The sequence below is a fragment of the Nothobranchius furzeri genome, chromosome 12 (assembly GCF_043380555.1).
Source record: "Nothobranchius furzeri strain GRZ-AD chromosome 12, NfurGRZ-RIMD1, whole genome shotgun sequence".
NCBI classification, from domain to species: domain Eukaryota; kingdom Metazoa; phylum Chordata; class Actinopteri; order Cyprinodontiformes; family Nothobranchiidae; genus Nothobranchius; species Nothobranchius furzeri.
In genome coordinates this window covers 44,641,189-44,667,455 of record NC_091752.1, presented here as the reverse complement: position 1 = coordinate 44,667,455, position 26,267 = coordinate 44,641,189, and the positions used below count along the sequence as shown (strand labels likewise).

General features: G+C 42.5%; 1 protein-coding gene across 1 annotated transcript in view; it reads left to right on the top strand.

The window, feature by feature from the left end:
- The first annotated feature begins 1,580 nt into the window (after window positions 1–1,580).
- The window catches only part of bmpr1aa (bone morphogenetic protein receptor, type IAa), a 69,515-nt gene continuing 44,828 nt past the window's right edge, over window positions 1,581–26,267 (top strand). The window contains exons 1-2 of the mRNA XM_015976647.3: window positions 1,581–1,743; window positions 22,599–22,677. The gene's annotated coding sequence lies outside the window, so the exon portion shown is untranslated. The remainder of the gene's footprint in view (window positions 1,744–22,598; window positions 22,678–26,267) is intronic.

The window sequence follows — 26,267 nt, the reverse complement described above, 5'->3', positions numbered from 1 at the left end:
TTGCCCAACCAATCCACATGTGTTTTGTGGATTTGGAGAAGGCTTATGACCGTGTCCCCAGGGGCACCCTGTGGGGGATGCTCCAGGAGTATGGGGTGGGTGGCTTTCTGTTAAAGGCCATTCAGTCCCTTTACCAGAGGAGCGTGAGTTTGGTCCGCATAGCCGGTAGTAAGTCGGACCTGTTCCCGGTGAGGGTTGCACCCTGCCAGGGTTGCCCTTTGTCACCGGTTCTGTTCATAACCTTCATGGACAGAATTTCTAGGCGCAGCCGTGGTGTGGAGTGTGTCGAGTTTGGTGGCAGGAGAATCTCGTCTCTGCTTTTTGTGGATGATGTGATCCTCATAGCTTCATCCAGCTCTGACCTTCAGCTCTTACTGGGTTGGTTCACGGACGAGTGTGAAGCGGCTGGGATGAGGATCAGCACCTCCAAATCTGAGACCATGGTTCTCGACCGTGAAAGGGTGGCTTGCCAACTCTGGGTCGGGAGAGAGGTCCTACCTCAAGTGGAGGAGTTTAAGTATCTCGGGGTCTTGTTCATGAGTGAGGGTAGGAGGGATCGGGAGATCGACAGGCGGATTGGTTTGGCATCTGCAGTGATTCGGACGCTGAGCCGATCTGCTGTGGTGAAGAGGGAGCTGAGCCAGAAAGCCAGGCTCTCGATTTACCGGTCGATCTATGTCCCAATCCTCACCTATGGTCATGAGCTTTGGGTAATGACCGAAAGAACGAGATTGTGAATACAAGCGGCCGAAATGAGTTTCCTCCGTAGGGTGGCCGGGCTCAGCCTTAGAGATAGGGTGAGGAGCTCGAACATTCAGGAGGGACTCGGGGTAGAACTGCTGCTTCTCTGGATCGAAAGAAGTCATTTGAGGTGGTTTCGGCATCTGGTCAGGATGCCTCCTGCACACCTCCCTGGGGAGGTGTTTCGGGCATGTCCTGCTGGCGGGAGGCTCCCCGGTCGACCCAGGACACATTGGAGAGGTTACATCTCCAATCTGGTCCGGGAACGCCTTGGGGTCCTGCCGGAGGAGCTGGTGGAGGTGGCTGGGGAGAGGATGGTCTGGAGCTCCCTAGTTGGGATGCTGCCCCCGCGAACCGGACCCGGATAAGCGGAGGAAGATGATAATGACAATTTTGTCTTAAATGTCTTCAAATTTTGATTTCAAATCTTTCAGTATCTAAATTAATATGTTAACTTTGCTGGTCAGAATAAGTTATTATGGGACTTACTGTAGAGCTGGACCTGCACTTTTTATTATTTTAATCATTTATACCATTTTAATTTCTCATAATACCAAATAATTTATTTGTATATTAAAGCCAGAGTCTGTGTTTATTTCTTCAGACAAATAATTATATTTTCAAAAAATGCCTAAATGAATAGTTTGACGCAAACAAACTATTTATTAATCCGAGATTCATCATCAATCTGCTTATCATCTATTGCATTTACCAGGAAATAGTCGTGCTGGACAAAAACTCCGTGAATACGTTAGGAACCTTAGAGTGAGCCGTCTTCACGCTCATAGACTATCTTAGTTGTGTTTGCTCTTCATCGTCTAACAGGAAAAACCGCAGAGTGAGAGGTCTTGCGGCTGGAGGAGGACGGCACTGAAAACATCGCAGAACTCGCTGGAATTTCGAGTTTCTGTTCCGCTGCTGCTGGTCTGGATCTGACCCACGGGATCGTTTTTAAAACAGGAGAAACAATCGGAAGCCAAACCAAAGCACCAATTAAAACAGGTAAGGCAGGTCCGCCCTAACCCATAACTTCTTACGGGTCCAAACCCTGTATGTACAGTCTATGGTCCTAACCCAATTGTCTCACCGTCTATGTCCTGGAGCATAAGTTACACACGGGGTTTAAAGGTGTTTGTTGTAAAACAACCGCGGAATTGCTTTCACAAGATGGACGAGTGTGTTTTTTTTTAACCAAAACTATGTGTCGCCTTGACATCAATATTATTTGATGATTTTACATTTGGTTTGTAGACTCAAGTGATTTAGTAAGAGTCCCATGGACTGATTTCTGCGTTGGCGCCAGGACATAGACGCATCCAACCGGGGGAAAAGTTTGCTTTACTTTAGCCGTAACTCGAAATCTCGCTGTTTTTAGGCGGAAATCACATTTTTATTTTATTTTAAAAGACTCCAGTTGGTGTCAGGCAAACGAGTCACTTTGTGTTTTTGTTTATTCTAAACCAGTTTGTTTACCGCTCGTTAGCCTGTTAATCGGTTAGCATGCCGGCTAGCCTTTTTTCGTAAATGGCTGGGAAAGTTAAAATGCGACAACCCTTTCGTGAGATTCTGGTTGTTTGTGAAGGTTGCATTTAGTGTGGACGTGCCCGGGTCAGACGGGTGTTTTTATCGTAAACAGGCAGCGTCCTCCTGGTTTTTGTCCCCGTGGGTGCTGCTGGTTTGGGACCAGTCTCATTTGCATCAACTCCATCAGCTGTCTGCTTTCTAACATTGTGTTTATTTATCTCCTCAAACTCGAGTAACGTCTTTGATCTGTTGCGTTGTGACTTTTAAGGGTAACTGGTGACTTATGTCAGAGAGGAGGTGTCTACCGCGTCATGGCTCATGACTGAGGTTGTTGTGGTTGTTGCTGATGGGACTCATCACTCAGCAGCCAATTAAAACCTCTAGTTCTATTCTTCTTTCTTTTTTATTTTACTTGTTCCCATCCAACCCCTAGGCCCAAACCGATGCTGGCTTTACATGAAACATGATCTAATCTAATGTCACAAACTCCTGAAGGGTAACAGCAGAGCTGCTGGAGAACCATCTGGGCTAAATGGTTGGTTCTGGTCTCGTTTGAACTCTTCAAATTGTTCCTAACACAGTCAGAATGGCTGCAGACTGAGCTCCAGATGTCTGAATGTGGTTAGAGCAGAGAGATGTCTGACCGGAGCACAAACGTTGGTTGTAATCGTGCTTTGGGCCAGTTCAGGCTCAGTAATGTAGAATCGTGTCAAAAAGCTGCACGTCTGGGCTGATCCACACATAGATTTGGCGTGGCTCCAACCACAGCTGCTGCCAATCTTTTTTCTGATGTTGACTAATCTGTGATTTCATTGATGCCTGCTTCCTGTGGGTCTCTGTAACTAGAACCTTCCTCAGAACATTCATGTAAGGACCAGTAAAGCAAAGGAATCAGAGTCAGAAGGGTTTATTTCCATATGTGTGAGAAGGTTCACAACATTAGGTAGCTGCTGTGGTGCTTGGTGCAAAAATCAGAAATAAGTACAATAAAATAATAATAATGTAGAGAAGCAACAGAGAAAAGACTAATATACACAAAACAAGTCGGTACTGGTGAGAGCAGATCAGACACAACACTGGGTCAGGTGACTGGAGTGGGCAGTCCTAGGATTGTTATTCATGAGTCCAACTGCAGAGAGATGAGAGGTTCGGGTCCAAATGGATCAGAACCTCCTGATGGAGCAAATCTAAAAGACTGTCCAGGGTGAAATGGTCCTGGAGGTGTACAGGTCCTGCATAGAGGGGTGTTTGCAGCCAATGACCTTCTCAGGTGAGCGTACAAGCCACTGCAGCCTCCTCTTATGTCTGATGGAAGTGTAACAGTCTGCTCACTAACACACCGTAAACACTGCTGTTGGTTGGAACTCTAATGTGGCGATGGTGATAGAACGTGTGCTGATCTACCAACGCAGAGCGACGGTGGAATTATTCACATTAGGGCTGGACAATATATCTGCATCAGAATCGGTATCTGCCGTTGTTTTTAACATGTCAGTATCGATCCGATAAAAAAAAAAATACTGGGCTGATATTATCAACCGATATTTTTTTCATCTTGTCACCATTTGTTTGCCTGTTTCAGAGGGTGAGGGGGTGATGTGTGTTTGTTTAGTCACGTGACAGTGATCGTAATCATCTCAGAAGCATACATGTGTGTGTTGCATGTACGTAATAACAAATTCAGCTTTAATGATTTTCATTCTATACAAAATCTGCTGATTTCAGAAGCATTAATGTCAGTATATCAGTATCGGCCATAACAATGACCTTAATATCGGTATTAGGGTTGTCACGGTGTGAAAATTTAACCTCACGGTTATTGTGACCAAAATTACCACGGTTTTCGGTATTATTGCGGTATTTTTTTAAACGTGCTACATTTTCATACAATTAAATAAACCCTGTTTGTCAGAAAATATTGTCCTCAGTTTGTGTCTAAGTTTAGCCTAAAATGTGTTATTTTGTAATGATGTTGTTTATTTGTTTACATTTTTTCCCTTTAGTCTTTAAAATACCAATATTTGCCCATAACTTCTTATTTTATGTCTGTTTGATGTCATCATTTTAAAAATATTAGATCAGATGATACTCAGTACTCAAGTAGCCTTCTAATCAGATACTTTTTTTTACCCTTACTTGAGTAATAAACCCTATATCAGGAAAATATCATCCTCGGTTTGTGTCCTTCCAGTGAGCTTTGCGGATGTGGGGAAAATGTCATCAGGCAGTAATCATTGTTAAATTCATAATTATTCTCAGAGAGACCAACTCTTATCTGCCCCTGGGAGCCCCGTAATGCATAGCGTCATTTCAACATGGTGGTGTCCGCAACACGGTTTATATGCAGGTAGCGGCGCGTTGCTGCCTTTCACAGACACTTTTTCTGCACGTGCTGCAAACAGGATAGCCGTCTTCTATCAGCTGTCCCTCGGCATTCTTCAAATATCCAAAAGATGCCCGTACTTCCCACTTTGTCTTCTTTGAGGGATAATAAATGTCCTCCTGAGCGCTGCCGTCTCCTTTGGCCATTATTTCAGCTTTAGGTTCAAGAAAGTTTTGGTCGTAAACAACAAAGTGCGCATGTGCTGCCGGCAACTTCAGCAGATGATACGGTGGCTGGTAAGGGTCACCGCGCCCACACCGCAGCCACGGTAAACCCACCAAGATAATATAGTTTTTTTTAAAAACAAGACGGTTATTATTATTGTCAACTTTTTTACCAGGGTTTACCGCTACACCGGTTACCGTGACAACCCTAATCGGTATCGGCTCAAAAATTTCATATTGGTGCTTCACTAATCCACTTGGACGTGACACGCTCTGAGTGTGTTTACCACACCTTCATGACCATGTGGATGGACTCGACCTGCGGGCCTGATGGTGTTATTGCAGGAGGTGAGTCTAACCCGGGGCTCATGCTGTGTTCAGTAGAATCCAGACTTGAGACGGTTTAACCATGACCCCTGCTCTAAAATTAGATCAGCAGCTTTTATCACAAACACAGTTGCTGTCAGGTGTAATCAATAATCTGGTTTTTACGTCAGAACAGCTGTTGAATGAGTACAAAACATATTAGCTTTCAGGAGTGTGCTGGCTCTAATTTAAACATCTCCTTCAGCTGCAGCGATAAACGCGAGGGGTGGGGAGGGGGTCTGGATTCAGACAGCTGGGCATTCCTCAGTCCGGCCCTGGATTGTAGATCCACAAATAACTGACTGGCCGAGCAGGAAGCAGCAGAGTAACCATCGCCAGATGATCCTGTTGTCCTCATACCCCACACTGCTATCACCAGGCGCGTGTGTGTGGTTGGTGTGTGTGTGTGCGTGCGTGTGTGGAGCAGCTCTACAGTGAACTCAGACTGATCATCAAGTTAAAGGACCAACAACTTTGGCGCTAAACCGTCCCTCAGCTGCGTCTGACAGGCACAAGTCTGCCGCTTGGTTTAGGAAAACCAGACTTGTTCTGATGGGTTTTCTTTGCTGATTATAGGTGAGGGGTTTACTCTTTGTTCTCATTTACCTCCACTTTTTCTTAGAACATGAGTGATTTATCATTTCTCCACATAAACCAATCAGAGAAACGGATAAAATAGACCCTCTTCTTTTCGTTTTCCATCCCCTTCTTCCTCCTCCTGTTGGTTTCTTCTGTCGGTCTGCTTCGTCTCCGATTTCTGTCTCCTGGGAACGTTTCCAGTCTTGGAAGTTGAACCTGGGGATCTCTCCTTTTCTTCAGCTCTGTTTCAATCCCTCTCTCCACTCCTTATCCTCAGTTTCCTCCTCCTCCACCTCTCAGAGATTTTCCAGCCTGTAGAACGAGGATCAAATTTCCGAGGGAGTCTCTGAGGCTCTCTGGCAAGGTTGAGGTGGAGGAGGGAGGAGGTAAGGAAAGAAGGGAGGAGATCAGGTTTCATGTCTCCAGCACTCTCCTCCCTCCTCCTCCTCCCCCACCGACTTGGAGACAGAGTGGCTGGGCTGGGGAGCAAAACATGCAATCCAGCCCTCTCCTCTAGCCTCTCTGCTGCAGCACAGCAGATAAATAAAGGCAGTAAATGGCAGCCGAGCACACAGAGGGGCGATTCTTCACCTCCTCCATCCCTCCCTGCACAGACGCTCTGTAACCTCCTCCCTCTGTTGGTTCTGCTGGGTTTGAGACCAAGGTGAAGCTGCTGCAGAGCCAGGCAGGTTCTGGTGTTTTAGCTGAAGCAGATTCTAAAGAAGAGTTATTACAGGTTTATGTAATGAGGAGGAGAACTCATTTTTTATGATGACATCATTTATACTGACCATTGTTAAATGTTCTAAACTCTGTTCTTCGTCCTGATATCAGCAGCAGGTCGGCGCCTCCGCCTGCCCTCCAACAGTATTGATCTCTGCTTTAAATACGCCCAGCCCAGTGAATAATTCAGACTTCCTCACCACGGGCTCAGAGGTCCGTTGAATGGGAGGAATGCTGGTTCTGATCCCGGTGGGAGCTCAGATGTGTTTGCTATGCTGAATTATTGATGGATTGAGGATCATTCTCTGGTCCAACCGATTCTCTTAATGTAAAAACTAAAAACTGTCACATTAAGTCCAGCGTGAAAAGGAGCAGTAGAAACATTAATCCACCAGATTAAAATCAAATACTTTCAAAGTTATTGGCTTTAAATATCATCTGTTGGTTTTCTCCAGCTGTTCAGTAACCAGTAAAACCTAAAAGGTAACGAAGCAGCTGCTGCGTTGATTCTAACATCAAAGCTTCTGGTTTTACAAACAACGGAGACATTTTGTCTTCTTGCTCCTCATTCCTGAAGAGGATTGACCTTCTTTTCTCAGTAATCCTCCCTGATACCAGCAATGATTCCTCAGATGTGACTGTGGCCCCTGACCTCCAGCCTTGTCCTCTGACACCCCCTACCTGCCAGCTCGGCCTGGATTAGACCCCTCCTTGTTGATCTGAGGCGGCTGGTCAGGGAGAAACTTTTCCAGATGTTTTCAGAACTCCTAACGATCCCACAGTTTTCACTTAGAGCCGTTGGCTGTTGGTCTAAAAGACGAGACGTTGTTGGGTATTTACCACGTTGGGTGGTAACGATTCATAAATTCATCTGGGATCTTTTTAGCGCTGCCACCAACGACTATTTTAGTAGTCGACTAATCGTGTCATTAATAAAGTTTAGCTTATTGCACAAGAATGCTCTAATATACCATCATTAACTTCTAGTCTGAAGTCTGATCAGCTATGTGCCATCTAATAATAAAGACAAGATGATAAATGACCCGCACTTGGATAGCTCCTCTCAGAGTAAGGATTCCAAAGTGCTTTACACTACAGTGTAGGGCTGCTTGATTATGGCAAAAATGATAATCACGATTATGGTGACTGAAATTGAGATCTCGATTATTTAGGACGATTTTTCAATTTATGGTGATTTTATTTGTTTTTATTCAGTCATAAAAATACTCAGGGCACAATCAGGACAAAAATAAATAAGAAACAAGATGATCACTAAAATAACTCCTGATTCCCAGGATAAAAAGACCAATATACTTATAGCTCATAGTTTATGACCCAAGGGCTATAGACCTTGGTTTAACTCATTTAAGTCTAACCAGTACAGACCCAAATACCAATATCTTGCAAATACTGTCAGCAAGAATTATACAGTGACATTTATAACAAATAAACGCAAATAAATTGATGTTCACAAAATGTTGCATAACATTTATTGAGTCGTGTCAAGGTGCTGTACGAGTGTGCACTAGCACGTGTCCTCAGAGAGATTAGTTATTATTTATCAACGTGAGGAACTTATTTCTATCTATTTCTACCTTATTTTTAAACTATTTATTTACAAGTCCATCAGTTAATGTAATAATTGTCCCAACCACAGCTGCACCCCCCAACCCGGTCTCAGCAATCGGGGCAAGCTGCACGCGTGTTTAGCACGCCGCACGCGCACATTTAGCCGTTTTTAGCAGCTCAGGAGTCCGCAGGTGCGGTGTGTGTGTCACTCACTCTGGTTAATCCAACAGGGAGCTGGCTCCGAGAGCCGTTTCTTTAGTGACTGACACATCACTACATCATTCCCTTTCCTAATGTCCTGAAGAACGGTCCAGAGCGCAGGCGGAGTGTTTAGCTAACCTGCAGGAAATGTCGACGACAGTTATCCAGAAAGTAGCTAAGGGTTAGCAGAGATGTTTCTGAGGTGTTCGCTAGGTACTTTTAAGATTTAAAAAGGGGGTCTGAAAAGCTGTTGGAAATAGCGTCAAAGTCGTTAAGTTGGCAACACTGAGTACGTTTACATGCAGCCAATATCCGGGTTATGATCAGGTAAAGGGCGGGATTCGGGTTTCTGAGTTGATCAGAATAACCCGTTTACAAGCATAAATAGAAAGAGTTACCCCTAACGTGCATAACCCGATTTAACTGCGGACGTTGGGGTAGCATCAAGACGTATGGACTACGTCCAGACGCAATATGCATCATTTCCGGTTCTTCTTGTTCCGGTATCCGTGAAAACAACAACATGTTTCCCAGTTTGGAAGAGATAGTGACCGTGTTTGTTTGCGCTTTAGTTTCCTCGTCACTCAAAGTGTGGTGCTGTGCCGCGACTCGCCATTTTGCCCCCAACTTGTTGTTTACCTCCGGTGTTCTGGCACGTACAAGACGTCTCGCTACTCAAAAGACCAAGATTCCTTGCGAACAGAGCATGCGCAGAACACACGCTTTGATGGGGATATCCCGGTATGCGTTTACACGACCAAACATTCGGGTTAGAAAAGGGTTACCCCAGGTGTAGTAACCGGGTTTTTAAAAACCCGGTTATGAGCAAATCCGGGTTTTTGGCGGTGTTTACAAGGACCTGCGGAACCGGGTTATTGTGAATATTCGGGTTTTAAAAGGGTTACTGGCTGCATGTAAACGCACTCACTGTGGGAGGAGCGCTTCATTTGCAACTCGGAGCAGCGCAAGTGGGAGGAGCAAATAATCGGCTTGTTTTGTTTTTATAATCATTCAAAACTCAGATCGTAATCGTGATTAAAATTCAATTAATTGAGCAGCCCTACTACAGTGTATCATTCATCCATTCACACACTGATGGTGATGAGCTACAATGTAGCCACAGCTGCCCTGGGGCGCACTGACAGAGGCGAGGCTGCTGAGCACAGGTGCCACCGGTCCCTCCGACCACCACCAGCAGGCAAGGTGGGTTAAGTGTCTTGCCCAAGGACACAACAGCAGAATTCTCTGTCCGGAGCCGGGATCAAACCTGCAACCTCCCAATTACAGGACAACCCGCTCAACCTGTTGAGTTACTGCTGCCCCATAGCTTATCAAACTACTTTAATTAACTTTGTAACCTGTTAATACAAAAGCTACAGTCAGATTTAGGTAGGCACCTAAAACCAGAAATAATTTGTACACAAAATGACTTGAGTTCACAAGAGACATGGTGGCTGTGTTGAAGCGCTTCATCTTCCAGTTTTAACTCAAGAAATGGCAGCAAGGTACGCCTCTAGCACGGCTAGTCCACATGTCAGCAGTCAGGGACCATCGACAGCTCTGAGGGTCTGCTTTACCGTAAAGATAAAAGATATTAAAGTTAGTTTATTTACCAGATTAATAATTCTGTTATATCAAATAATGTAGGTTAAGATTTAACACAAAGAAAATGTTTTATGCTTTAAAAATATTAGTTTCTTGATTGTTCAGTCAGCACCCTTTTTATTTTATGATAAAATGCATTTTATTCTAATGTTTGTTTTTATTGTGTATTTTATTTTGTTTATTTTATGTGTCAAGAGAGAAAGATGCATCACACATAGGGCTGAAACGATTCGTCGAGTACCTCGAATAATTCGAGTACAAAAAAGCCTCGAGTCAAATTCTCTGCCTCGAGGCTTCGCTTAATTCATGTTTAATTAATTCATGGCTTTGCAATCGCCCGGGGTCATGTTTCACCCGGACCAAAATAAGTGACGCACATGCACATTGCACTGAATGCACACGCGAATAGCGAAGCGAATGTAACTTAACTTCCTCTTAAGCCACGGCAGACAACGTGGACCCCGGTGGAGTGCGAAAAAGACAAAATGTCAAATGTGTGGGACCATTTTTCACTTCGTAAGGCGGAAAACGTGGTCCAGTGTAAATACTGTAAAATGAATTTAGCCTACCACAACACCACATCATCAATACTGCAGCACCTGACCAGGAAACACCCACATGTAAATGTCACTTCTGCAAGCGGACTCGGAGGTCTGCTAAATATTCTGCGGACACTGTGCGACTTTTGTGTTTGTAGTAGAGCTGAAACGATTCCTCGAGTACCTCGAATAATTCGAGTACAAAAAATCCTCGAGTCAAATTCTCTGCCTCGAGGCTTCGTTTAATTCATATTTAATTAATTCATGGCTTTGCAATCGCCCGGGGTCTTGTTTCACCCGGACCGAAATAAGTGACGCACATGGCCACTGGACTGAATGCACACGCGAGTAGAGAATATAACTTAACTTTCTCTTAACAACGTGAACCCCGGTGGAGTGCGAAAAAGACAGAAAAAGTCAAAGTTGTGGGACCATCTTTCACGTCGTAAGACGGAAAACGTAGTCCAGTATAAATACAGTAAAACGGATTTAGCCTACCACAACACCACATCCTCCGTGCTGCAGCACCTGTAAATGTCACTTCTGCAAGCGGACTCAGAGCCTCTACAAGATAATGCTTTTTAGCCTGTTTTTCTATATATTCTGCGGACACTGCGACGTTTTCGTTTGTAGCACTCAGTTTCAGCTCACACCGTACGTCTGGTAGCAACACGTCAGTCTTAAAATGTGCTAAAAATAGCAGTTTTTACACAACACGTCGGACTTTTTATTGTGTTATTGATGTCTGTTGTCCCTCGGGGTTTCTGCAGGAGGACACGGGTATTTATGAGTGGCGGAGGAAAACGAAAGAAAGTAAATAAATGTTTTGTGATCAGTATAATTTGACAAAATCACAGCAAACATGCTTTTGGCAATCCTTGTTAGTGTGAGACAAAAAGTGTAGAAATTAAAACGGACGTGTGTTAATAGGGAAACAGCCGGCGAGCTGTTTGCGCCGTGAGCGGTTCTGGTTCTGTTTGGGCCGCAGCCGCTCGCAGCGCTACTTCAGCAGTTATCCTCCTAGTTTTTGTCTGGCTTGCAGGCTAGCAGATTCTCGCACGAGGGGAAAATCGGCTCAGGTTTACTTATTTTTTGCACACGCATTTGTTTACTGTGAAGTAAAGTTGAAGTGCTGAAGTTATGCAAACTAATTTTGAATAAAACTTGAATAACTGGCAATTGCTTGCTCATTTTAAGAGGTCTTTCATAATTATAACATGCTATTTGATATCAAATCACTTTTATTGTCACGTCACATGTGCAGGTACACTGGTACAGTACATGCGAGTGAAATTCTTGTGTGCGAGCTTCACAGCAACAGAGTTGTGCAAAAATACAGCTTGTAAAAACAAGTAAAATATAAAAATGGCTAATCTAAGTATACAAATGAATAAAGTAAACAACAAGATAAGAGATATAAAATGTACAGAGGTTGGTATGTGCAAAACAGTGGCATTAATGTACAGTATGGAGCGTGCAATGTTGGAACTTGGTGGAGCTCGCGACGAGGCAGCCATACTCGGCGCCATCTTGGCTCATCAATATATGATATAAAGGTTTACAAACACAAAAGGGTAATTTATTAGAGTGCTCGATTAATCGAAAAAAAGATTCGATAGAGTACTCGATTACAAAAATATTCGATAGCTGCAGCCCTAGTTTGTAGCACTCAGTTTCAGCGTACACTGTGTCTGGTAGCAACACGTCGGACCTAAAAATGTACTAAAAATAGTAGTTTTTACACAACACGTCAGACTTTTTGGTGCGCTGTTGATGTCTGTTGTCCCTCGGGATTGCTGCAGGAGGACACAGGTATTTATGAGAGGGGCAGAGGAATACGAAAGAAAGTAAATAAATGTTTTGTGATCGGTATAATTTGACATAACCACGGCAAACATGCTTTCTCGACAACCCTTATTATTGTGTGAGAAAAAAAAGTGTAGAAATTAAAATGAACGTGTGTTAATAGGGAAATAGCTGGCGAGCCATGTTTGCGCATGTGCCGTGAGCGGTTCTGGTGCTGTTTGGGCCGCAGCGCTACTTCAACAGTTATCCTCCTAGTTTTTGTCTGGCTTGCCGGGCTAGTAGATTCTCGCATGAGGGGAAAATCGGCTCAGGTCGTGTACTTATTTTTTGCACAGGCATTTGTTTACTGTGAAGTAAAGTTGAAGAGCTGAAGTTTTGAAAACTAATTTTGAAAAAACTTGAAGAATACCTGGCAATTGCTTGCTCATTTTAAGAGGTCTTTCATATTTTATAACATGCTATTTGATATAATGGTTTACAAACACAAAAGGGTAATTTATTAGAGTACTCGATTACAAAAATATTCGATAGCTGCAGCCCTAATCACACACACACGCACACACACACACACGCACACACACACACACACACACACACACACACACAATTTCATAGCCGTTGCGCAGTGCCACGGCTGAGCCTATGTAGGTGAAACACTGGTCATTTATATGGATATTCCAGCAATCGTAATAAAACAGCAGAATGTACGATTTTTCTGAAGCAAAGACCAAATTGCCGCATGAGGGTGGAGCGAGATGAAACGCAAACGGGGTTCCCCTGACGGCCTTTTTGGGCCGTGTTGTTTCTGTGATTTGGGTGTTTCAGCCAAAAATGCACTTTCAGGTAATTTTCAGCCTACGTTTTTGGGTTGCCAAATTTTTGGTGCATCCCTACTAACAGCGTTAGTCTAATTGTTTATGAATGGTAACTATAAACAGATTTTCGCCACAATGAGCTTCTGCATCAGTCTGATAGTAAATGCTGAAATACTTCACCAAAAGTATTTCTGCTGGTAAATAGTCTGTAGCTTTAAAGCTGCACTAAATGTTTTTGGACGTAATTGCAGATGTACAGCTGGGATGTTTGGGTTCATGCTTCAGAGTTTTCTCTGCAGTCACCTTTGTCTGCATTAACCATCAGATGTTCTAGATAAAGCTGGATACTTGCTAGGTTTTCATGCCAGAGCTGCTGCAGCTTCCTGTTCAGGACAAATCTTTAGTCTGCTTTGACATTAAGCCACCTTCAGACACAAAGCAGACATTGGCATGTTTACTCTGCAGCTGTCATAATTAATTATATATTTTTGAAGAAATGATGGGATTATGGGTTATATGGGGTGATTTTAGCCTGTAAAGCACTTTGAGCTGTATTTTTATATGAAAAGTGCTATACAAATAAAGTTTGATTGATTGAAAAGACACGCCCCTTTGTTGGCTTCACTCTTAATCTGAAAGATAAGCTAACAGCTAGTCAGAATGAAGCCAGTTACAAACGGGCTGGAGGATGCATATCTTTATATGCAAATGCTGTTTTATAACCATGGAATCACCATAAAACTCACTTTTTGTAGTTATTTCAGCAGAATTATGAAAACCTAGTTAAAAAATTGAGTGGAATTTAACTCGTATCCATTGTAACTATTTACAGAACGTTTTATGTAAATAACCATGTAATTTTACATTAAAATTATAGTTCTGTAAAATTTAATATAATTCCATTCACATGAACTGCTACAGTTGGTTTAAGATGAGATAAACACTTAGTAACTGGCTTTATTCTGCCTAAATGTTGGTGAGTCCTAGGAAATGATTTAAGGTGGTCGTGGGTTGTGCATTGAGTTTTATTCTTTGTCCCTGTTTAGAGCCAAAACTCCTGGACATCTGCTCCCATCCAGAAGGTGTGAACTAGGATGCACATTTTCCAAAATTTCTTTAACTGGTTATAGCCGGTTTACTGGAAACATACCGCACACAAACATTTGCCCCCACTCTTTAAATAATAAATCTTATTCCATCCATTGTAATATAATCCTGATGTACGACTAAAGTCTCACACTCATTAAATTTCTGAACTAAAAGTAAATATGACAGCTGAAATGTCCGTCAGACTCAGGACCATTTGGCATCAAATACACAGCACGCTTATAAGCGCATTCTGGAGGCCACGCTTTTTAAAAAACACTTTAGTTTTCTTACATTGAGCTAAATAATTACACTAATTATTTAGTTCAAGACAAATTAGCAGTCACACTCAGGCTGGAGCGTGATGGCCGACTGACCTGTTGTTGCACATCCCTACTGTGAACGCATACAGGAAGCTGAATGTAAACCATCCTGGACGCCTCCGCTGTCATCAGTGTGAGGAGAGTTTTCTAAAGAACAGTCTGCGTTTGGGATGCCACTTCCTGTTCCTCCAACTTAGTGTGATGCTAAATAATCTGACAAGATTATGGACATTCTTTATCGCCAGCTGCTTTTTTTTAGATTTTCTTTTATCGACTTGCAAAAGAAAAAAGATTAGCATGGAAATGTAATAAAACATGAAAACAAGCTGTTCTTTGAGCAGATGAGTAGATTTTCTAAGTTTGCTTCTGAACACTAACCACGCCACCAAACCACTCTCTGATTTACCTTTGAATAAAGCTCCTCTTTCCTTTTACCATTACCAATACTCTGAGAATATACTTACCTTTAAATCAACAAGTTTAACAGAAACCACTGAGATGTCTCGTATGGGAATTTACCATACCACTTTTATTTAGAAAGCGCCTTTAACATGGCGTTACAGCCAACCAAAGAGCTGCACATAATAAAAATATCACACGAGGCATAAAATAGTTGCATCATAAAAACAATCTAAACATAGTACAACAAAGAATGGTCAACCAGACAAGCTGTAACCATAAAAACAGATCACACATTTAAAATCAAAGAACCAAATAGAAAAGGAGTAATGCTTTAAAAATTGAAGGCTGGGGAGACTCGTGTTACAGTAGAACAGCTGGTCACTTGAGCCTCAAGAGCAAAGGTTATAAAATTGTTTTGGAAGATTTAAGGCGTCTGATGACAGTATCATCTGAATGTTGAAGGGTAAATGGTTTGTAGTTAAAAAGCATCTTCTAGAGTCACAAACATTCATCCCTTCACACACTGTTGGTGATGAGCTACACTGTAGCCACAGCTGCCCCAGGGCACACTGACAGATGCAAGGCTGCTGTACGCAGGCTCTACTGGTCCCTCCCTCCATCGTTACTTTTGTTTTAAATATTTTCAGTTTTTTTATTTAGAACATTTAGGATTTCGTTAAAAAAGTAAACGAGCATCAGTCAGGAGTTACGGATTTACATAGTTATTTCCTTCACTGCCAGACATTTTCTGATCAGAAAAGCCCCCAACTGCCAGCGTTCTTGAGCATTTTAACTTTATTTTTTTTTTTTGGAAGAGTCACTCACAGACTATTGTGCTCTATGATGTAAACGCCAAAACCTCCAGTAAAAAGAGTAGACTCACTTTTTACATTGGGAAGAATCAGCTTTTTCAGTTCTTCCACGATAAGGTTTATTGATTATTACACTGATTATGTATTTTATCTGCGTTTAAGTTTAGCAGCAGCAGAAACAACATTTATCAGTTTTATACTTTAGAGGGCAGCAGGCTGCAAACAGAACATAGCACACGTGTAGGTTACAGATCATGTTTAGCTAAAATAGGGAAACTTATGTAAAAATAAGTGTTTATATAAAACACTCAAGGATGTAGTTTATAATTTGAGGGTTTCTGTTGTCAGCATGCTAGCATAGATGCTATACTTTTTGTCCTGATATAGACTTAAATGTGTCAGATGTTCAGAGCTCTGCTCCTGCTTAGCTTCAGATCTACAAACCAGGAGATGTTACTGTCTCCAGGATTTAATATTCAGTCACTCTGTTCTCTCTGCCTGCTGTCAGATGGGACTTGAGCTGATCTAAGTTTTTATGACTAGGAGGAAAACGTGTGGCTGTAGATGCACCTCTAACCTGCTGATTGTTCTTCCAGTCTAACATCTAGTGGGTAATAGTAACTGATTTATTAGAACGTTAATTTAAATAAAACTGTTTCTGGTTAAAAACGTATTAGATGACAACATAGATGTGTGAGGTGTGCAAAACCAAATAAACATGTTTCATATATTTATTTATTAAAAGCCAGAGGTCATAATAACAGAAAACTGTGTGATGAGTTTTACCGGCACAAACATTTTCAGTCAGGGATCGGTATGTTTTAGTCTCACAAGACCCATAAAGACCTTCTGCTGCAGTGAGCTCAACAGGCTTCAGACTTCTTCAGGACATGAGGATCTCTCTCTCTGACATCAGAACCCACCAAAGAAGACTCCAACACCTTCAGCTGGAACCAGGTGTCTGCTGCTGCTGTCATGGAGATCCCAGATGTGATGAATGTTCTAGAGAGAAAAGCACGTCTTTAGAGAGCTGCAGTCTTCATGTCATGATGTGTAAAATAAAGTAAGCAGCAGATTCATCAGGCTGAGATTTGGAATTAATTACAGCTAAACAGATCTAGGCCTACTGATGAGCATGTTGGGAATAAAAAGACAAAAACAAAGAAAAACATCACAACAAGCACACCTCCACCAATGCTCCAGCACCAGTACAGATGAATGGTGTGTTTGGAGGGTTTTTAGGTCCTTTAATTTTAATATCAGTGATTCTATAAAAGTTATTTTATTCATACTGAATCTTGACATCTGCAGGAAACCTCAGAGAAAGTTGCTACATTGCTAGCATTAGCTTTGGTACGTGATAGCCTCCCCATCACCCCACCAGTCCACTACCAGCTTTTACTCCATCACTGACCGCAGCTGCAGCTCTCACCAACCTGCTCATCACTCATCACCACTCATGATCAGTCCCTCTGAAAACACGAGGATGGACAGGTGTGACCTGTAACTGTTTAGCTACTGATCTACATTTAGTTACTTATGCTGATATTTTATCATTAATAATTCTTAATTTCTTGTTCTGTCTTCAAGTAAAGATTCTAATCCCAACTTGACCTCAGATGATGAATTAGTGATATTAAACAGATGCAAATGAACAGTCCTGCAGTAAATACCAACGTTGTAAAGGTTCTGTTGTTCAGACATCCTGATTCAGCTCTGGTTATTCTGGAGGACACATCGTGTTACCATGGTGATCCTGAGTGTGTAACATGCTTCAGCAGGTCACTGAAGTCGGCGTCATGGGGTTTAACTGAAAAATATGAACTAATTACTCACGTTCATGATCACATTTTACTTTACTGATGATGTCCTAATTTATGCTGCTGTCTGTCACATGATCTATAACTCAAACTAAGTTAATCACGGCTGTCTCAGAATAAAACAGCTTCTCTCTAGTTGAGATGGTTTTAGGGTTGTCACGGTATGAAAATTTAACCTCACGGTTATTGTGACCAAAATTATCACGGTTTTCGGTATTATCGCGGTATTTTTTGAACGGTGTTGCATATGTTCAGAAAGCATTGATAGTCCTGTTCTACACAAACTGAAATAGTTCTGAAAAGGTTTAACAGTGTTTATTAAACCTAAAATAACAAAAAGCCTTAGCAAAAGTGCAACTTTTCACACGTAAAGGAACAAATAGCTTATTTTTCTGGAACATGTTACAGTAGTCAGTGCAGGTTTAAATGATACAAATCCAAACATTCAAAACATAAACAATATGTAAACAAATCAAAGAAACACCACTTGTTTTCTCATATACTTGTTTTCTTCATTATCAAAATGAAAATCTAAAACTCCAGTCCACACTTGACTTGAGCACTGTACAAGTCAACCTTAAAAAATATGTATTTAAAACAAATAGCCACTTTAAACAAATTACTAAAATAACTACTACACTATGTAATCAAATCCAAATGTTCAAGTATAAATGGCATTGAATAAGTAAACAAATCAATGACAAGGAACTAATTGTATATTTCTCTTCATCATCAACAAATAAGATGCTTCATCCAGCAACAGGGTGTCCGTGACACGGTTTAAATGCTGGCAGAGGACGCTGCGGCTGCAGTCTATAGTGACTCGTTGCATTCTCCCTCAACCAAAAGTCCTCACGTCATGCATTTCAGCTAAAATGCTAATGTTAACTTACCTTGCACTGGCTGTAGAGACGTGGGTGATCGTCACGCAGATGTGCCATGAGATTTGAAGTGTTGCTGCCTTCTGCAGACACTTGTTTCCTGCACGTTCTGCAAACGGGATAGCAGTCTTCTATTAACTGTCCCTCAGCATTTTTCAGAAATCCCAAATATGCCCATACTTCCGATTTAGTCTTCTTTGAGGGCTGATGGATGTCCTGGGCGCTGCCGTCTCCTCCTTCGGCCATTATTTCAGCTTCAAAGTTTTGGTGCCGTTGCAAACTAAAAAGTGCGTGTGCGCGCAGCGGGAACTTCAGCTGAAGCGACGGTGGCTGGTAAGGGTCATCGCGCCGAAACCGCGGCCACGGTAAACCCACCGAGATAATTTAGTTTTTTAAAAACTGGACGGTTATTTTTATTGTCAACTTTTTTACCGGGGTTTACCGCTATACCGGTTACCGTGACAACCCTAGATGGTTTAGTAACTGGAGTTGGAACGAGTTACAGAGCTGCATGGACACAGGAAGTTAAAAACGTGTCTTATGAAGAGTGGTTGGTCCTCTACCACTCTGATCTTAACAGTCAGACATTTTTGTGTCTTAAAATAATTTATTTTTAACTCCGAAATCACCAAAGAATTTACACAACACTAAACATAAATATTTAAAACTGCTTTGAATGAATTAAAAAGCTGAATCAGACAGAAATAGGGCAACTCTGATTGCTGTGGCTGGGACAATCATTACATTAACTGATGGGACCTATAAATAAATAGTGTATAAATAGATAGAAATAAGTTTCTCACGCTGATAACTAGGGCTGGGGGTAAACGATTATTTTTAAAACGATTATTCTGACGATTATTTTATCGAATAGTCGACTATTCTAATGACTATTTAGAAAATTAATCTAATGATTATTTTTCTATTGCACAATTAACAAAAAACAGAAAATCTCAAATAAATTCCTCAAAAAAAAAATGATAAATTCTTACTGTAAGAGAATAAACACTACAGGCCTTCCATTTTGTATAACACTGCTTTTATTGTGTTGTTTGGTTATGTTCTGGTGACGTGTAGAACTTGGGAGTGCAGGCTGCTGCCTGAGAGGTGGTAGAAGATGGAGTGTCTCCATGCCGCTTTGTTTTGGTCACTTATGTGCGTGAGGCGAGTGGTCTTACGGGTTAAACCAAACTCAGGTGATATTTTACACTAAACCGAAAACCCACAACACTCTAAATGTAATAAAAGGGAGATCTACACCACAAAAAAGATGAACTCTAAACCAAAACGTAACAGCTTATCCCAACGCAAGAAGCTGTTAGCGAAGATGCTAACAGTAGCTTTACCAACATTAAGTTCAAGTTACCAAGTTTAAATAAACCAAAAACACCCAGCAGCAAACAGACCAGCACGGAGGAGAGACTGCTACCACCAAAACAGCTCTCCTCATGTCTGAAAGAAGCTCCTTAATGAAGGGAGAAGCGCTCCCGGTGATTTTCTACATCTGCGATAGACACGAAGCAGCGCATCTGACCCCGGAAGTGTTTGTCCGTTGCCGGGAGACGAAGGGGCAAAACAGGAAAATAATCTAGTAGTGGACGGACGTTGTTCCGGGTCTTCGGTATTTGGCGGAGATGTTAGTGAAGGCGGAGAAGAGGGTGAACTAGAGGAAAAACAGGCAGATTCCTCCTCTATTTACAAACTCCTGGGGATGCAACAAGTGGGCGCGGTGCGTCGACTTCCGGATCTGACGTCGACAAATTTTTAGAATCGAGCCGTCGACTTCGTCGAGGCTTCGCTACAGCCCTACTGATAACACGCTGATAAATATGAATTAATCTCTCTGAGGACACGTTGCTAGTGTACAGACATACAGCACCGCTTGACAGGACTAAATAGATATTATGCAACATTTTGTGACCGTCACTAAAACACATATGTTTATATATTTTTTATTTGTTATGAATGCCACTGTATAATTCAGTATTTGCAAGATATTGGTTGGATATTTGGGTCTGTATTGGTTAGGCTTAAATGAGTTAACCCTCAGCTCTTTGGGTCATAAACTATGAGCAAGTGTGGTGGGCTTTTTATACTAGTAATCAGGGGTTGCTTTTTGATTATCTTGTTGCTTTCTTTTTCTTTTTTCTTTTTGCCGTGATTGTGCCCTGAGCAATTTTATGACTGAATAAATAAACAAATAAAATCAACATTCATTAAAAAATCGTCTTAAATAATCGAGATCTCAATTTCAGTCACAATAATCGTGATTATCATTTTTGCCATAATGGGGCAGCCCTACCACAATGCCATTTCCTGTCGTGTTTCTAAATGTTACTGTATGTTGTCATGTTCTTAAGCTTGGTTTGAAGAAAATCCTTAAAACTAATTAAATGACGATGTCTGGCAGAAAATTCCCGATCAAGTATTTTCCTAAAACTGTTCAGGCCTAAGGAAGGCTTCCTGCAGTTTCTGCTCAGCTGTTGGTGCTCGGTGTAGTTCATGTAAAAATAGTTGGATGTGTTTGAGGGCAGGATCTGTTTCCCCCGCTCGTCTCTTTTTCTTGGCGTTGCGTCACGGTCTATAAACGTTATGTGTTTGTTTCTGTGTGTGTTCCAGCTTGTGTGTTATACCAACGGCTGTTTCTACCAACCCCATGACCGCTCTCAGTCCCCGTCTTCAGACCGCTATTTTCTCATCAGCTGTTCTATATTAATACAGAGGCTGAATCCAACGCTGCCGGAGTTCTTTCTGCCTTTTTCCCCCGTCCTGGGGTGGAGCTGAACACGCACACACACGCACACACACACACACACGCACACACACACACACACACACACACACACACACACACACACACAACCGCACAAACACACACGCACGTACGCACATACACACACACGCATGCATGCACGCACACACACACACACACACACACACACACACACACACACACACACACACACACACACACACACACACACAACCGCACAAACACACACGCACGTACGCACATACACACACACGCATGCACGCACGCACGCACACACACACACACACACACACACACACACACACACACACACACACACACACACACACACACACACACACACACACACACACACACACACACACACACTTGTAGTTATATGTTTGTGTTGACCTCCATTAATTTTAGTGACTCCACTATGTCTAACCCATACCCTAACCATAAGCAATGGGGTTCTTTTCCTAACCTAAACTAAAGGTTAATTCACACCATACCTCTAAAACCAACTTTTAGGGTGTTTAGCATCGTTGGGACCAAGGCAAGTACACACACACACACACACTCAGTAGAGCTGCTGGTGAGCTCGATTTTCCACGTGAAATCGGGGCCTCTTCCAGCTGATGTGACTTCAGCCCCAGCTCGGTGTTAATCCAGGAGAGACGATGTTTTCAGAGCCTCAACGTAAACATTTTACTTTTTATCTATCATACAACCTTAAATATTTAAAATGACATGCCTTAGATGAAAATGTGAAGTCTGTTAGATCATTTGAATATTTAAAACCTAAGCCTTAGTACAGATGAAAGATGTCTCTTTTACCTGAATATTTCTCAGTCTCTTTTTTTTCACCCAAGCAGCCACATTTCTGATCTATGTCCGAGTTCTTTATTGGTTTCTCAGGCTTGCTGGAGGTCTCCTCTTTGAGGGATGCTTATTGTTTCTGTTAAACAGAGTTTTACCATATGAAATGTAAACTGAGCTGCTGACCTAGCTTGTTAGCTTTTAGCAACTTTGTCTATGTTTCTGCTGTCTAAAAGGGACTCTTATTTTGAAGTTAGACTCCAGTAAGAGCAACTTCCTGCTGTATCTGTCTAAGCTGTTGGCTGGAGCTGCGAGTGAACATTAACTCACTGTCCTGACATCGGCTGCCTTGACTAAATAAAGCTTTCTTTGCTGAGCTTTAATACAGAGGGCTCTGTGCGGAGGAGGCTGCTCCAGCTGTTGGCCACGCTGACCCACTTATCTCACAAACAACACATTCAGAGTTCCCAACTGTGGGCCAGAAGGAGGCGCATACTAGGGTTTGTCGGCGGTCTGGCCTTTATTATTTTTGTCCTTTAGAAGCTTACTACACAAATGAAAATTGTGCACGATTATGGGATGTGTGAGATAGCCGGCAGTGGCAGCACCAGGTGGGCTGGATCAGGACTGGGACTGTTTGAAACAAACCACAAAGACAACCAACTCCTTCCTACTTGTGTTCCAGGCCGTCTGCTTCCAGACTACGTTTCCCATGGAGCTGTGCACCAACACACTTTTGGTTCTACCGTGGAGTCTCCTAACAGGTATACAAACACTTTCTGCTCTGCGTTCCGGATGTTTGTTTTGGGGTGGGTACCAGTGATTTCTTCTGGATGACCTTGTCCCCTCCCCTTTGCTCTTTGAGGAGATTAACCTTTGACCCCAAAGCTAGAGGCAGAGTCTGCCAATCAGGAGGCCTCCTGGTCTTTCAATTACAGAGTCCGATTGTGTCATTGGAGCTGTCGTCTGGTTTGATTAATAACTGCAGTGCAGGAGAGCAGGAAGAGCACTGATTACAGCCAGCCTGAAGGCATATTCTCCATCTGATCGTGTGTTTCTGTGGAGAAAAAGTGTGTTTGAGCCAATGGTCAGGAATGTGTGGAAAAGGTGAGGTCCTCCCTCGATGTGGGGTCTTGATTGTTGGTCTGAAATCTGCTTCAGCTTAGGGTCGTGCAGTCTGAGGATATAAGATTGTTAAGGATTATAATGTGATGACGATCAACCAAAGTTTGGAGATTGTACAACCATCTGTTTGCATTCCATCGCCTGCCTGTGCCGTTATTTCTGGACGCGTCTACAGGCACACAGTTTTCTTTTTCTCTCAGCCGAGTAACTCCATTTGCTAGTCTGCTTCTGTCCGCATGACAGACACACCGTTGAACCAGTCAGAACAGGTTTTAGGCAGCATGTTTTGTCTGTTTAGCTGGGCTAATAAATGATTATGGGGGTGCGTGGCTCATTCCACTACTGTGCGTCGTCTGCGACTGCAGGGCGTGTGGGGTCGGGGGTGGATGCTTGGCCTGGCTGGGGACCTAGCAAGGCCTGGCGGCCTGCCAGGCTTATAAAGCGCTGGCAGGCCTGCCTTACCCTTTTTTATTTACTCAAGGTGTTCCCGCGGGCTCATTTAAAAGTATAAAAAGATCTAAATATTCATAAATTTAGGACCTTAAAAAGTAGGGCTGGGGGTAAATGATTATTTTTAAAACGATTATTCTGACGATTATTTTATCGAATAGTCAACTATTCTAATGACTATTTAGATGATGAATCTAGCGATTATTTTTCTAATGCACAATTAATAACAACAAAAAAATCTCTAATAAATTCCTCCAAAAAATGGATAAATTGTTACTGTAAGAGAATAAACATTACAGCCTTCCATTTTGTATAACACTGCTTTTATTGTGTTGCGGTTGTTTATGTTCTGGTGACGTGTAGAACGTGGGAGTGCAGGCTGCTGCCTGAGAGGTGGCTGGAGATGTAGTGTCTCCATGCTGCTTTGTTTTGGTCACTTATGTGTGTGAGGCGAGTGATGTTACGACTCTTCCTGGGGAGTTTGGCTCGTGTGCAAAAAGGAAGGGACAATAACGGGATTTAAAAGTTAAAATGATGAATCAGGCTTATTTACAACTACAATAAACAAAACAAAAAAAAACAAATCTTTCCATCCACAGGTTGGGAATAATAAAACTAATTCTGCCTGTGGGGAATTAAAACAAAAGTACAAATAAGTAGGGATGTCTCACTGGGCAACGATTAAAGGGTTCTGGACCAAAAAAAGCATCTCCAAAGGTCCAAACTCTAAACTGGGTGGTTAAACCAAACTCAAGGTGATATTTTAAACTAAACCGAAAACCCACAACACTCTAAATGTAATAAAAAGGAGATCTACACCACAAAAAAGATCAACTCTAAACCAAAATGTAACAGCTTATCCAAACGCAAGAAGCTGTAACAGTAGCTTTACCAACATTAAGTTCAAGTTACCAAGTTTAAATAAACCAAAAACACCCAGCAAACAGACCAGCATGGAGGAGAGACTGCTACCACCAAAACAGCTCTCCTAATGTCTGAAAGAAGCTCCTTTATGAAGGGAGAAACGCTCCCGGTGATTTTCTACATCTGCGGTAGAGACGAAGCAGCGCATTTGACCCCTGAAGTTGTTGTCCGTTGCCGGGAGACGAAGGCGGGCAAAACAGGAAAGGAATCTAGTAGCGGACGGACATTGTTCCGGGTCTTCGGTATTTGGTGGAGATGTTAGTGAAGGCGGAGAAGAGGGCGAACTAGAGGAAAAACAGGCAGATTCCTCCTCTATTTACAAACTCCTGGGGATGCAACAAGTGGGCGCGGTGCGTCGACTACCGGATCTGACGTCGACGAATTTTTAGAATCGAGCCGTCGACATCATCGATGCGTCGCCACAGCTCTATTAAAAAGTCTTAAAAATTCCCAGATTTTCATCCAGACGTCTTAAATTTTATGAGGTCAAGTCTTAATTTTTAAGTTGTTTAGTCCCAGGAAGCATTCGCCATGATAAATAGTAAAACTTGGTTATCTACTGTCTGCCTTTTTCTGAGGGGCCATGTTGGTACTTGTGAATACGTTACGAGTCTCGCGATAACTGCAGGCTACATAGAGCACAGAGAGTTTGCAGCTTGTTTGCTGCTAGCTAAAATCTGATGAGTTAAGTTGACTGCTTGCCACTGAAAACACAGGAAAGTGCGAGTTCAATGAGAGCTGGCTGTCTCCCACAATCGATACGAAGCTCGCTGTAAACTTTGCAAGAGGACCATCCGGTTAGGGACCTTGGGTGTAAAGGCACTTGAGTCTCACTCGCTCGTATTTTGCATGACAAACGTTAAAGTGAGCACGCTCATTCTGGCGTTTGTGAGAATGGGTTTATGAACGACGATCTCTCCCTGTTCGAGCTCCAGATCTCCATGGAGCTAAAACCTTAAAATATCCTGTTAACCATAGACTTTAAAAAATGTGGACCCTGAAATTGACTTGCATTCATTTTTTTGTTCTTCCAGGGATCCATGGTCTGGAAGTAGATGGGCGTGACTTAAGCTTCCTATTAGCAATGTAGCTTTACATTCCTGCTGTTCAGCTAGTGGCAGAAAACAAAAGTGGTTCTCCAGAGGAGTCAAAGGATGAATCAAACGTTAAACTGTGGTTTTAATGAGGAATGGAAGAGAACTGAGAACGACGAACCTAAACTTGGAGACGGCCACAGAAAAGGAGCGCTCAGAGAGATAAGAGGAGAACCACTCCAGAGCAGATCCTGATAGGCCTACCCAGTCTCTCAGCCTCTCCAGTATTAGGTGATGGTCAACAGTGTCAAAGGCTGCAGTCGGGTCCAGCAGGACCAGAACAGAACAGTCCCCTACATCACTGTGAGTCAGAAGGTCGTTAGAGACCCTAAGAAGAGCTGTTTCAGTAGAATGAGTTCTACGAAAACCTGACTGGAAGCTATCATAGATGTTATGTTCATCAAGAGCAGCTGTGAGTTGTTTAGCCACAACCTTTTCCAAGATCTTGGAGATGAACGGAAGTTTAGAGATGGGTCTGAAGCTGCTATGGAGAGAGGCGTCAAGACTCGGTTTTTTAAGAAGCGGGTGGATTACAGAGTTCTTAAAGTAAGCAGGGACCTGACCAGAAACCAGAGAAGCATTAATTATAGAGAGCACGCTGGGACCGATGGACTGAAAAGCACTTTTAAACAAAGATGAGGGTAAGATGTCGAGGGGGCATGCAGAGGTCTTCATAGAGTTAACTAGTTTGGTTAACTCAGGCAAAGAAACAGGAGCAAAGCTATGATGGGCCTGGTTGGAGTCGGGAGAGGCGGCAATAA